We start from the raw sequence: 13,993 nt of genomic DNA, 5'->3' as shown, positions 1-13,993 counted from the left end.
CTCCGGGTTAAGAATATTATTTTAAATAATATTATATTTTGTTTGTAAGTATTCCATGAGTTATTGCTAGCCAAAAAAAAATGAATTTTGTGATTTTAAAAGTCAAGATAAGACTTTCGGTCCTGGACTGACACAAAAACCCTGATCGGGTAAAAATCTCTGAAAATAAAACGAAAAATCATGGCAATTATATTTTGGGCATAAAATACATTCATAAAAGTTAAAGTTTGGTCAAAAATAATAAACCTAAAGGAAAATGGAAATTTTAGGGCATTTTGTGTTAAATGCCTAATTTTACCGAAATGAGGAATTTTATTCCATGAATGGACCTTAGGTTAAATTTTATTATGTGATTAATTAAATTAAATGTGAGAGACATTTAATTTAATTAATTAATGTTAAGTTTGGTGATTAAAACTTAATAAGAGTGAAAAATGTGTCAAAAGCCAATTTGGACTTTTCTTCTTATGAAACCTTTATTAAAAAAAAAAAAATGAAATGATCATATATGTAGCAAAAAGTGGCCGGCCATGTGGTGTTTTAGAGTAGTGTGAACCCAAATTTTATAAAATTTAAATGCCATTTAATTAAGAGGTCAAGTGGGCAAGTGGGTAGAAAAGCACTCAAGTACCTTGTGATATTTTGAAGAGTATTGTGAGCAATTCCCACACTAAGAACCGATCACTCTCCATCTCTCATTCACTATCATCTTTTTTTGAAGACCTCTCAAAGTGTTCTCTCCATTTTTTTCAAGCCCAAGAACACCAAGGAAACTTTGAGGCTAAGTCTTGGTCTAGGAAGTATTTTCCCTAAGGTAAACCTTCACTAATCTAGGCTTTTGTAAAGTTGTAAGCTTAGAGTTTCAAATAGCTAATTAACTATGTTGTTGGGGGAAGTTGGTTAGGGTTTTTGAAAGGTTTTGGAGGAGCCAAAGCTAATAGGAAGGTCCAAACCTTAAGCAAGAACACCAAAGAGGTAAAAAGTTTACTTTTGATGATTTTGTTGTAGGGTTTTTAGTTTTAAGCATTATTTTGTATATCTAATGCTTAGAGTTTCTTGTTGATGATGTAATAAGGTTATGGTAGTTGTTTAATAATTTTTATGATGCATGTGTATTGATTTTTGAAAATGGGAACCAAAACCCCCAAGGGTTTTGTAGGATACCCTAAAACAAAACATGTTTTGAGCTGTGACTTCCAAGGGTTCAAGCAGCCACTGTATATTGTTTTTGTAACATTAAATTGAACTGTGATGTTGTTGAGATTTAGAACATAAAATTGAGCTTTTGAAACACTAAAAAATGTTTAGAAATGAGTAAGTTATGCTATTTCAAAGATTAGGTAAAAAACTGTTTTTTCGTATTCTTATTTTCGGAACCAAGTTTGGACAGCCACTGTATTGGGAAAATAAACCCAGTTTTTTCTAAAATTTTGTGGACATATTACTGGCATAACCTATTATTCCACTGTAAAATTTGGTAAGAAAATATTGAACGGTTTGAAGGTTATTAACTGTCAAAGTTTGGGAAAAATAAGGACTTGAAAATAAGGTCATTTTTACCTCATTGTTGGAAAATGATTTCACCAATAAAAAATGCTCATTTTGACCTAAGATTTTTCAAAGACCTAAATGGCATAACAAAAATGGAATTGAGAAATTTTGGTAACAATTGGGTAAGTAAATTTCAAGTTATGAACTAACGAAGTATGTAGTTAAAAATGTGAAAAATAGGTTTTTCACACTTAGTGTAAAAATGAGATTTTGGAACATAAGGTAAAAAGTAAAATTTTGTTTATTTCAAGATATAAATTGGTAAGTCTTGAAATCATATTTTCACTAAAATTACCCCTTTGAGTTTAAATGAATTATTTTTCTAGTAAGTAAAATTGATTAATTGCTTTTGGAAAATTAATTAGTCAAGATGAGAAATTTATAACGGTTTTCCTAATTAAGACAAATTAGGCAATTTTCTTAAAACGGTTTTTAGATATTAAAACCTTAAGAAAAATAAAAGGAAAATTTAAAGAGTTTATTTTCTTTAAAAATAATTAAGGAATTTATTTGTATTTTCTGGATATAATACCGGCTAAAATCTTACATATTTTAACCGACTAGTCGAAAGTGCGGGTTAATAGCGATACCTTGAAAGAGTAAGATTTTTAGCGGGTTGTGGGGAAATACCATTGTGATACCCGAGCCTAGGTATCGAGACCTTAGGATAGGTCTCCCCGAGACTTAGGGTTTAGTCTCGAATATTTTGTATAACTTTCCTTAATAGGTTTAAAACCAAATAAGGATTGTAAATCCTTACAAATGACTTTTATTAAAATGACCAAACTGCCCAAAATAATAATAATGAATTATGAGTGCCATAATTAATCCGAGTATACTGTAGGGATAACTACAGTATTGGCTAAGTGTAACTGGACTGAACGTTGGAGGGTGAAAACCTGCTGAGCACTAAGGACTCCAAGTAAGTCAACTTATATTGTATGGCTGCAACATGAAATGATTATTGTCTTGTATGTTAGTATAGGGATACATGCACATATATAGGCTGTCATAGAAAGTTGCTTAGAGACGTTAGTCTAGTGAGTGCTGATTTAGAAAATATGAACGGTAGAAGTCCGTCATATCCTAGACGGTTGATCCCCGTCACACTGCTTGATTTTATTTATGTCCGGTTCATTACCGCGACGAGTGGCCATGAGATGAGGATAAGCTGGTTAAACCTAGGGGCGCCAAGATAAATGGGACCTAGGGGCCCTCATGCTTACTTAATCATTGGACGGTTAGAATCCGAGCAAGTGCTCTGATAAGTTATTCCCGGATAGCAGCCGTGAATATTGGCCATTCCGTGAGAGTGCCTAGAGATACTAGGGGTTGCCAAGTTTGAGTGACGTTGAACACCCTAGGGGCAGCTGCTCACCAGCACCACTGATTAACATAGAAGTCTCCGTAAAACCGTGTAAATTGGATTACACTCTTGAATAAGTAGCGATGCCCTAGGTAACACGATAGTTACCCTTGATGAGAATATTTATTGGCTAGATCTTAGTGTGGAGACTCGGTTCTCTTTTACAGATTAGCAATTATGTTGGAGGGCGCGTTACGCATGAATTGTTAGAAATTGTCGAGCGTTGGTCTCGAATTATGTTGTGATATAATATATCTGCTTGCTCTGGGATTTTCTGAGTGCAGGGATATAATTGTTGATAAGATATAGTTGTGATATAATATATCTGCTTGCTCTGGGATTTTCTGAGTGCAGGGATATAATTGTTGATATGATATAGTTGTGATATAATATATTTGCTTGCTCTGGGATTTTCTGAGTGCAGGGATATAATTGTTGATAAGATATAGTTGTGATATAATATATCTGCTTGTTCTGGAATTTTCTGAGTGCAGGATTTTTATCTAGATGTGAATTAATTTATCCTTGGTTATCAGGCATGACCATAAGTTTGCCAGGACGCTTTAGCGTTCTTGAAATTGATTGTGTAGGGTCCGGATGGGTCCGGATCCCTATTTCTCTATCTGCTTTGTTTGGAAGTTGATCTTACTAAGCGTTTTCGCTTACCTAGTTGTTTCATGTTGTAGGTAAGAACAAGGGCAAGGCAGAGCAGTGAGCGCTGGAGTCTTCCTTGCAAATGTACATGTGGACCGACCATTTGGGAACCCTTTTTATTTTTGGAAATGTTGTGTAATTTTCCTAAATTAGGCTCACTCTAATCTTTATAAAACGTGTTTGTAACTAAATGTTATGTATGGCCATACGACTTTTTAAAAAGTTTTTTTTTCTATGGGTTTTTGAGACATTTTGTTAAATGAAAACATTTATATTTCCGCATTATCAAGTCTTGAAAATCCGGGTCGTTACAGAACCTGCCCAGAGGTGCCTTCAGCGCCTGGTCGAGGTTTCACATCGAGACAGGGGCTACCTTGCCTCTTCACTCATTCTTTCAAGGGGTGGCCAACTATTTCGGAGTTGCCCCTTTTCAGATAACCCCAAACGGATATAGGATGCTCGCTGCACTCTATATCTTGTACATCCATAAGAAATGGCCCGTGCCAACACCTAATGAGGTCAACTACTCGTTCGACCTCAAGTCTAACCCCAACCAAGAAGGCACGAGGTTTTTTCACTTCTGTCATCAGGAAACCGGGCGCACCTTCCTGACTGACACCACCCATATATCAAATGTGGGGAGGTACTACCAGGAGTACTTCCTCACAACTGACATGATCGCAGACAACTTGGCCTTCGCTCAAGGAGGTAAAACCTTTGTATCACTGGCTGTTACTTCTTCACTTAGTGTTCTCCTTCACCATCTCTTAAAATTTTAATGTCTTCCAAGCCCATGGCTGCGACCAGACCCAACTCCGGACATGGAGTTGAGATCGGCGCTCCTAGCCAGCATGACTGACGTAGAAAAGAGCGCCAAGCATCTGGTTACAGAGGCTAACCTTAGGTTGGTTGGCCTCTTGGCCCCTCATCAGGGCACGAGGGAGCCAACAGCAGGGAGTGCCATTGTCGAGGAGGAACCTGAGCAGCAACCTCTAGCATCAGCTCCACGAATGAGATCGACTGGGGTCACGATCAGGGAACCTGTTGGCACTCCTCCAGCAGAGAGGCCCTTGGCCCCCTTGGGGAAAGGAAAAAAGAAGGCCACTGAGCCTGTCGAACACTCGGATGAGTCTTCGGATGATAATGGTATAGTTATTTCGCTTTTAGATAGCTGGCCAATTCCCTGTCACCTATTCGATGGGGATGGTAATTTTAAATATGCTCCAAATTTAGGTCCAAACTTCTTCATGCCAGAGAGTGAGTATAAGACTAGTAGAGTCTATAGTATAGCGACCAGTAATAATAGCTCAGGTATTTGACTTTGCAATCTTTCTTTATTTATTTTCCTGATGTCATATACTTATTCATTTATGCTATCTCACTATTCGATATTTTGCTTCTTTTTCATACATGGACTCCATAAATGTGTTCGATATTTACAGCACTCCTGAGGTTGCCGCAGCTCCCCTGAGCAAAAAGAAGACAAGCAAGAGGCACCATGAGGAAAGTAGCAAAACGCCTCAGGTGAAGAAGCCTCGCAATGCAGGCCCTCCACCACCACAACTCCATCCTCTCCCCGCGAGCAGCAGATTCCTTCTGCTCCAGCCAGATCAACTCCACCTTTCGCGGCCCCGACCGACCAAACTCAACAGGCCAATCTTGGTTCAACTGGGGGCGACATAACTGGTCGCGCCTTTAAATTGGTCAAGGAGAGGGTCGCTAAGATTGTGAAGCACGACCGCTACCAAGAGGCAATGGCTACAACAGAGGCGATGGATGTTGACCTGATCCTGAACCGCGCCTTGAACGAGTTCACCAGTGTAAGTCATATTTTTCTGTGAAAACAAGTCTTCTTTATTTTAGTTAGTCTAACTTCTACTCCGACTGCAGGCCATGCTGATACTCACTGCCGACCGTATCCGCTCGGGTGCTGTCACCGAGAAGGCCAGAACTTTGGAGCAACGACACGAGGATGAACTTAAAGCTGCCGAGGAAAAATACATTGAACAGCTGGCAGTGGTGCTTGAGGAAAAGGCTAAACTGGCTAAGGAGTTGGAGGAGAAGCAGAGGTCTCTGGACAAAGATCGTGAGCAGAGGGACCAATTTAAGGAGTCTAACCGCTTCAATTTCTGTGCGGCCCAACAGCTCGAGGCGGACTTGGTTGCGAGCAGGCACGAGAATACTACCCTGGAGGGCCGGATTGAGGAGTTGTAGAAAGGCAACGCCAGCAACTTGGAAAGGTATAAGAGTGCCACTCTTCGATGCTTCTATGAATTCTGGAAGTATAACTAAGGTGCCAACTTCAACTACCTTCCTGAGAATGCGATAGACGCCAAGCTTGCTCACTGCGCTGCTCAGCTGGCCGAGGAAGAAAGGTCAAGGGTTCCTGCTTCCCCTGAAATCTCGCTGACCGCTGGGATGGATGGGGCAGACAACGAGGCTGCAGGCGTTGTCGAACAAGGCCCTCCTTAAGATCCTCCGGCTGCTTAATCTTTTTATATTTTATCTTTTTAACTACACGACCTACGGGTCGTGATGTAAAGACAATATATTTTCTGTTGCTTCACGGGTAGCTTTTACTTTTATTTAAACAATTACATCCGAGCAGCAACTGCTCGCGGTGTAAAAGGATTCGTTTTGATATTATAATATATTTGCATATTATTATAACATCTGTTTGCATGACCGAACTTAGCATAGCACTTTGGTTTGATTTAACAAAATAAATTTTTTTTGAAAAATACTCTAAGTGCCCTAGCATGCTTTCACTTATTTTGCTCATGTGTTTACATACCTTTTAACTATATGCTTTGCTTACTTGTACCTTATATGCCCCCAAGTGATCGAGGAGCTTTAGGTCCTTGGTCACTTGCCTTGACCAGAACCTGTTTGAACATTACTGCTCATAGCAATATGATTAGAATTATAATACAACAAAACAACACACGTAATGAGCAAATACTTGTAATAAATACAATAGTTGGCAAGAAATGACTTGCTGAGCACAGTTCCTTTTATTTCTCATAATAGATGGACTAAACATGTCTGTACGAGTGATCAATAAGATCTTACACTTTTTCAAAACTTGTAAAAAGTAAAATTTATACAAGCCAATTCTTTAAGAAGAATTGTTCATTGGTAATACTTGCGCAGGTGTTCTCCATTCCAATAACGAGGAACGAGATATCCGTTTAAGCGTGCAAGTTTATAAGTGCCTGGGTGAAGGACCTCATCAATCTGGTATGGCCTTTCCCAATTTGGCCCGAGTACTCCAGCAGCTTGGTCACGGGTGTTTAGGAAAACTCTTTGGAGTACAAGGTCTCCAACACTGAATTTTCTTTCTCGCACTTTAGAGTTGAAATACCGGGCGACCTTTTGCTGGTATGCAGCTACTCGGAGCTGAGCTTGTTCACGTTTCTCATCAATTGAGTTGAGGGACTCCATCAATAGCTGGCTGTTAGAGTCTTGGTCGTATGTTAATCTGCGGTGCGAGGGTGGATCTAACTCGACAGGCAACATAGCTTCATACCTGTACGCCAAGGAAAACGGGGTATGACATGTTGCTGTTTGGTGGGAATTTCTGTACGACCAAATAACTTCAGGCAACTGCTCTGGCCATGCTCCCTTAGCTTCTTCAAGCCTTTTCTTCAGGGTATCTGTTTACCGAGATTTTCGGAAACCACACTAATAGATATTAGCTCAGAATAAAGATATAGAATGTAGAAGATTAATACAGGATTTTTACGTGGTTGGGGCGTTAATAAGCCTTAGTCCACGAGTCAGTTGTATTAGAGCTTGGAAAGTCTTTTTACAATGGATTTTTTCTCTTTGTTTTGACAGAGTAACTGTATACAAGTCAAAAAGAGATCCTTCTTCCAGTGTTCTATTGCCTGTATTTATGGGCTCATGGGAACACCGGGTCTGGGCCAGGTATGGCCCGGGCCCATCAGAGATATGGATACTCTTGGCTTCTCTGGTGGAAGCCCAATATAAAAGATAAAACATACATAAATTCAAGACTAATTAAGGCCCAATAAGGTGGCCCAAGAACAATATTTCGTCCGACAAAACGGTTCTTTTGGCCTGGGAACTTCGAGTTACAAGGCAGATTCAGGGGACAAGATCAGTCATAGTACTTGGCAATGCAGATCTGAAACAGTGGCCTGAAATCCCGAGGTGGCCTTTTCCACAGGTAAAAAGTAGGGAAAACCCCTACGCGGAGTGGGGCGGCTTCAGGGTCCCGGACGCTTTTCCTTACCAACCGGGGACGACCTAATCCGGGTTTGTTTACCTTTGTCCCTCTTCGTTTACCGCAGGCCTGGACCGTTTACGTATACTTCAATGCGATCCTGAGCTCTGTACGTCTCCCGGACAATTTTCCTGGATCACCATCCCGGATAGCGTCTGGGCCCCAGGATCACACTGGGGTCGTGCCCCTTGGACATTCTTATACCAAGCAGGCCTGGCCCGGGCCCACGTTCGAACGCCCAGTCCATGGGCCTCGACTGCCGTTTCGGGCCCACGTCAGGAAATGGGGATGACATTTACCCCCCAAGCCTTTGCCTGGGGCCGCCAGGTGGAGGCTTGCCTTGCTCCCGGACGATCCACGGTTGCCTTCCCAGTTCCTGATTGGAATCGTGGGTCCGTGATAGAGGGCAGTGACGTTGGCCGTATGCTGGGCCCGGACCATTTACCAGTGTCCGGGTACGTTTACCTTTGTCCCGCTCCGTGATAGGGGTACACGTGTCACCAGGCGACTGCTGCATGGATGGGTCTCGACCTTGAAGGGTCGCCTAGCCATCTCAAGGGTCGCTAGGCCTAGGCTAGTGTGTCAGCACATATCACGAAGCATCCCATCTGCACGGGGGTCCATCATTAATACTTTTGGGTTGAGGTGGACCGTAGGATGGGGCAACCTTTGGCATCCGCCTCTCCTGGGCCGTTAGATCTAAGATGGCGAGGATCCAGCCTGAGAGGGCTCATAAATACCCCTGCATGATTCTGGACCGTCCGATGGGGAGACACCTGTCCGTTGGATCAGGGGCCAGGATTTGGGCCTTTATAAATACCCCACAGATGCTCATTTGACATTTTTACACTCTCAAGCCATCTTAAGAATCGATCAGCTTTGCCTAAGCTTTGCATGTCAAATATCACTGACGACATCCACCACCGTCTGTTAACTCTACGCCGTCGTCTATTTCCAACGCCCCCAGCGTCTGTCCATCCGCCTGAGAGCACGCCCTGGGAGTGTCCTATCGACGAGCTGTTGAACCGGCTTCACCACTTCAAAAACGAAGTTCTGCCGTTCTTATCGTCGGACAACCACCATCTTCTATGGCCAACAACTCACAGTAAGTCCTTCTGAACTTCTTGATGAATATATGAACTTGGGATGTTCTTTTAATTTGCTTGTTTAGGCTGCTAGAATCTAAGTACATTTAGGAGTTGTTAGGAAGGCCGCCTGGTTCGGGCTGCTCCGTATCCGGATGCTTCCCGGACAGATGGCGGAGCCTTAGTAGCTCTTCTTCCATTCCCGATCGGGGTCTCGTGGTTCCTTGGTGATCCCGGACCTGATCCGAAGGGGCTCCAAGCAGTCCTTAGGAGACCCCCCATACCTTAACTGACTTCCTTGGGTTTAGGTATTGACTGCTTGACTTTCTTTCTTTGTTCCCAGATCATCAACTATGGCAACGGGCGTCACTCTCCATTCCGAGGAAGAAGTCAACAGGGCCCCGATCGTCATCTCTGGGTCCCAGACACCCAAGGGTAACAGGTGGGAAATGGACGTGGCACCCAACCTGTTATGGAATTACCGGATGATGTACCTCTTGGAGAAGCATCTGGGCATAGAATCCACCCCCGGACTCTTCCACAACCGCATGGCCAGGATCGAGGAGTGGGCACACACGTCCGTAGAGGGATTCGGGCCTAGAGCGCCGGCCACATCAGCGTGGGAGCCACGCTCCCGCTCCACGACTACTTCATGCGATTCCTGACGTATGTGGGGATCGCGCTGTTCCAACTCCTGCCGCAAGCGTACCGGCTACTCGTGGGATGGCGAGTGTTCTGCATCGCGAAGGAGATCGCGGAGCCGACCCCTACGGAAGTCTTACATTTCTACAAGTTGGAGCTGCAGGTCAACGTCAAGGGCAAGACCTTGGACGAATTCTACAAACTGAAGCCACGAAGTAGATACCCCGCTCCCACTAGCTCCTGGAAGCATCCCCCGGACGTCCATCATTACTGGTTTATGACGTCCAGGTTTTTTGTGGAGAAGAACCCTACACTGCTGCTGGATTTCCAGCGAGTGGGTAAGTGCTTCTTCGATCCTTTTTCTCGTTTTTATTCTCTTTTTCTTCGTTTCTCATCATGTTCCTCCGGGTGACAGGACCTTTCGCTCAAACTCCCCTCACCCAGTTCATCATGGAACGGAGGAAGTTCTACTCCAGGTTGAGCGCAGAGGACCTGGACGTAGGCGGCTACGTCAACACGGACAACCTCCGATTGGTCGGGATGCTCACGGCCATCCAAACCATCATCATCCCAAACCTTCGGGGCATTGCCTGCAAGAAGAACGTCGTCATCCGAGAGCAATTGGCCTTGGACCACATTGCAGAAATGGAGAAAGCGGTTCGAGCTGACGCGGCCCAGCACAAGAAGGACCAGGCCCAGATGGAGGCGGCCACTTCGGAGGAGCCAGAGGAGCTCTTCAAAGACGCCCTACCAAACACTGGGACTCCCGGAGCTAGCGTATCAGGGCGAGGTAACTCCCCTTTAATCTTGACTTATGCTCCCCAAGTCGGGAACTTAGCTAGGGATAAGCTAGTAATCCAATGCCCTGCGTTCGGAGCCGACGAGGAGACGAGACCTTCGACTCCTGTCCCCGTAGGCTCAAAGGTTCTTATGTTCTTTTCCGTGTTCCTTCAGTACGGGAATTTTCTGAACCCGGACGACATGGGGGATTGAGTCCATTCCTTCGCTTTAGAGGAGGTTAGTCGCGCCCGGGGCATAGATAAGGGTTCGTCCTGGGTCATTATTAGTTCTAATATTTTTTTTTTTTTTTTGCCATACTAATTCCCTTTTCTGTGCTTTCACAGGAGACTCTAGTATGTCTACTCCCGCCAGTAAAATGAGGCGGCTCCTCAAGGACAGGGCAGCCAGGAAAGCTGCCCAGAAGGTGAACGAGGCGACAGGCCCGGAGTCCAGCCTCAACAAGGAAGTGTCAGGGACGGAGCTTCGTCCCGGTGGGGGGGCCCTTGCCGTGGTCCCCATTCAAGCCATGGAGCCGGCTGCAGTCTTCGGCCCTACCCAACACCCGGTGATTGACTTGGAGACGGGTGCAGCGGCCAGCTGAAGCTCTGGGAAAAGGGGCCCGGATGCTGGCGCCGAGGAGGCTAACACCGAGAAGAGGCCCCGGATGAGGCGGGCTGGCTCGGCCGATGAGTCGCACGGTGAGAGTCGGCTCGCCGCGAAGGAGGTCCCGGCCCTGCCTGTTCTCCCCATACGTCCGACTCTTCTCGAGGAGGGGGAGTCCGCTGCGTGGGATGAGCAGTCCCGGTTGATCAACCGAACCTGGGAAAACGGTCGACGCTGGACGGACAAAACGTATAGGGCCCTGACGATCCGCCGTCAGGTAGAATTCACGGAGCGTCCGGCAGCGTTCAACGCTCCTCAGCCAATCGTGGATCGGCTAGCCGTCGAGACGGGCTTCCGTCCTAAGCTCGGGCAGGACACGACCCCCCTGGCAGCTGACTTGCTGGACTAGGTGGGGAACACCATGTCCAATCTCTAGCTCAAACGGTACGCCATGATTGCCAACTCGGACCTGTTGTTCATCTCCCAGGCGCTCCGCCACCAGGCCACTGTAGTAAGTTCTACTTATCTTTTTCTTTTCCCTTCTTGTTGATAAGGTTGATCTGTTGATAAGGTAACTTTTCTTTGGTACAGGTTGATCTGTTGTCCCATCGGAGTGCCGACTTGGTGGCCGAGTTGGCTATGAAGATGGAGACGGCCAAGCTGGAGGTGGAGGCAGCCGTGAATAAGAGGGAGGCCGCCAAGGGGGCCCTTGGCCGGGAGATGGCCCGTGCCCGGGCGGATCGTGAGGAGTTCGACCGCGCCAAGGCCTGACTGGAAGAGGCTTTGTCCCGGAAGGGGAAAGAGGCTGATGAGAGGGCAACACTCTTGGAGGTGGACGTGGCCCAGTCCGTCCAGGACAAGGAGGAGATCCAGACCCTGAAGGCCCGGGTCTGCAAACTGGGCGATTATTTTCTCGAGGAGAAGGCGGCGCATGAAGCATCCCGCCGTGAGAAGGAGGAGGCAGAGGGCATGCTGGAGGTCACCTTCGAGGAGGCCATTTACATGGCCTGGTGCAAGGACAAGAGTATGAGCCTCCTGGTCTTCCTCGATCCGGAGTCAAAGCGGGTCGAGTTCGAGGCCAAGGAGAAGGAAGACGCGGAGCTCCTGGCGGATGAAGTCTAGGCCCGGATCCTGGCCTTGTCTTTTTTTTTTCTTTGTCATTTTGACTTGTTCGGACGCGTATGCGTTCAAAACACTGTTATTTTCTCTGGTTTTTATATATGTATTTCTTTTCGTTATTCCGAGAAGAAATTTCATCTTATTTCCGCGCCTAATTGATTCTGAGGGTTTGATCCCGGTTCCAACGGCCTGGATTAGATCAACTGACTAGCTTGCCGAGTTTTCAGACCTAACCGCCAAGTTTTTAATCCCGGCTCCAATGGCCAGGGCCAACGGGGCTGTGTTTATTTTGGAACCTTGTTCTCCCTTTCAGTTGTAGGCCACGACTTTGCCCTGGGGCGTATCGGATGCTTCTCTCTCCCGAACATCACTCGTCCGGAGCGGGACGAGCCTTGGGCTCGGTCCTTTCTAATTTTATACCCTCAGACATCACTCGTCCGGGGTGGACCGGCCTTGGGCTCGGTCCTTTTAACTTTATATCCCCGGACATCGTTCGTCCGGGGTGGACCGGCCTTAGGCTCGATCCTTTTAACTTTATATCCCTAGACATCGTTTGTCCGGGGTGGACCGGCCTTAGGCTCGATCCTTTTAACTTTTGCCCCCGAACATGGCTCGTCCGGGGTGGACTGGCCTTAGGCTCGGTCCTCTTTAACTTATATCCCCTGGACATCGTTAGTTCGGGGCGGGACTAGCCTTGGGCTTGGTCCTCTTAAATTTGTACCCCCGGACATCGCTCGTCCGGGGTAGGACCGGCCTTGGGCTTGGTCCTCTTAACTTTATACCCCCGAACATCGTTCGTCCGGGGTGGGACCGGCCTTGGGCTCGGTCCTCTTCACTTTATACCCCCGGACATTGTTAGTCCGGGGCGGGACAAGCCTTGGGCTTGGTCCTCTTTAATTTGTACCCCCGGACGTCGCTCGTCTGGGGTGGGACCGGCCTTGGGCTCAGTTCTCTTAACTTTATACCCTCGGACATCGTTCGTCCGGGGTGGGACCGGCCTTGGGCCCGGTCCTCTTAACTTTATACCCTCGGACATCGTTCGTCCGGGGTGGATCAGCCTTAGGCTCGATCCTTTTAACTTTATACCCCCGAACATCGTTCGTCCAGGGTGGGACCGGCCCTGGGCCCGGTCCTCTTAGCTTTATGCCCCCAGACATCATTTGTTCGGGGTGGATCGGCCTAGCCTTGGTGCCACAGGGTTCGTATCACCCGGACCTCGTTGGTCCGAACCAGGACTAGCCTGAGCTTGCGCCCCGCCGGGTATTCGCTTATACCCGGGATACCCCCGCAAGTGAGCGAAGACTGGTCTGGGGTCACTTGGGAAAGATTCTCATTGTTTTATAATATTTCTTTATGACGTTTTGTACACGCCATTTTTATTATTAAAAAGGGGTCTCCCTGAGGTGTACATCGTTTGCAATGAAAATATTAAATTGGAACGCGCTCTCCCGACTACTGATAGTATTTACGGAGATGCTCCACATTCCAGGCTTGCAGGACTTCCGAGCCATCGAGCCGCTTTAAGCGGTATGTCCCGGGGCACACTTCGTGTTGGATCTCATGCGGCCCCTCCCAATTCGGGCCCAGAACCCCCACTTCCGAATCTTGAGTAGCAGGGAAGACTCTCCGCAAGACTAAGTCACCGGCTTCGAACTTTCGGCTCTTCACTTTCGAGTTGAAGTGCCGCATTATCTTGCCTTGGTACATCTTCAGTTGTACCTGCGATTCCTCTTGGATATCCTCGATGAGATTTAGTGATTCTTGGAGTAAGGCGTGGTTCTGGGTGGGGTCATATGTGTCTCGTCGGTGAGACGGGATGGTCATTTCGATGGGGATGACAGCTTCGCATCCATAGACCATGGAGTAAGGAGTGTGGCCTGTTGATTTCCTCTCAGTTGTCCGGTAAGCCCACAGTACGCAGGGCAGTTCCTCGGGCCATTTTAT

General features: G+C 46.4%; 1 long non-coding RNA gene across 1 annotated transcript; it reads left to right on the top strand.

Annotated features, from left to right (window-relative positions):
* The first annotated feature begins 316 nt into the window (after nt 1-316).
* LOC133778093 (uncharacterized) lies at nt 317-3,806 on the top strand. Its single transcript, XR_009868996.1, has 3 exons — nt 317-814; nt 897-975; nt 3,604-3,806. It is a non-coding gene; the product is annotated as an uncharacterized LOC133778093 (long non-coding RNA).
* Nucleotides 3,807-13,993: the final 10,187 nt, after the last annotated feature.

Source organism: Humulus lupulus, chromosome 1 (genome assembly GCF_963169125.1).
Source record: "Humulus lupulus chromosome 1, drHumLupu1.1, whole genome shotgun sequence".
NCBI classification, from domain to species: Eukaryota; Viridiplantae; Streptophyta; class Magnoliopsida; order Rosales; family Cannabaceae; genus Humulus; species Humulus lupulus.
This window is presented reverse-complemented; position numbering and strand designations above follow the sequence as displayed.